We start from the raw sequence: 501 nt of genomic DNA on the forward strand, positions 1-501 counted from the left end.
GTTTGGCGGGACCTTCAAGCACACACCGAGATAGTGAGGAGCCAGATGAAAAGCACAGACTATGGCGCTGAAATGGATTAATAAGGAACTTAGTGATTTGGCCCAAGACCCTCCAGCACAATGTTCTGCAGGTCCAGTTGGGGATGATATGTTTCATTGGCAAGCCACAATTATGGGACCTAAAGACAGCCCTTATCAAGGCGGTGTATTCTTTTTGACAATTCATTTTCCTACAGACTACCCCTTCAAACTACCTAAGGTTGCATTTACAACAAGAATTTATCATCCAAATATTAACAGTAATGGCAGCATTTGTCTCGATATTCTAAGATCACAGTGGTCTCCTGCTTTAATTATTTCTAAAGTTCTTTTATCCAATTGTTCACTGCTATGTGATCCAAACCCAGATGACCCCCTAGTCGCCAGAGATTGCACGGATGTATAAAACAGACAGAGATAAGTACAACAGAGTATCTCGGGAATGGACACAGAAGTATGCCA

The 501-nt window shown here is 42.1% G+C and overlaps 1 pseudogene; it reads left to right on the forward strand.

The window, feature by feature from the left end:
- Nucleotides 1-148: 148 nt before the first annotated feature.
- On the forward strand, nucleotides 149-494 carry LOC104982966 (annotated as a pseudogene).
- The last annotated feature ends 7 nt before the right edge of the window (nucleotides 495-501 follow it).

Source organism: Bison bison, unplaced genomic scaffold (genome assembly GCF_000754665.1).
Source record: "Bison bison bison isolate TAMUID 2011002044 unplaced genomic scaffold, Bison_UMD1.0 scf7180017754498, whole genome shotgun sequence".
Classification (NCBI taxonomy): Eukaryota; Metazoa; Chordata; class Mammalia; order Artiodactyla; family Bovidae; genus Bison; species Bison bison.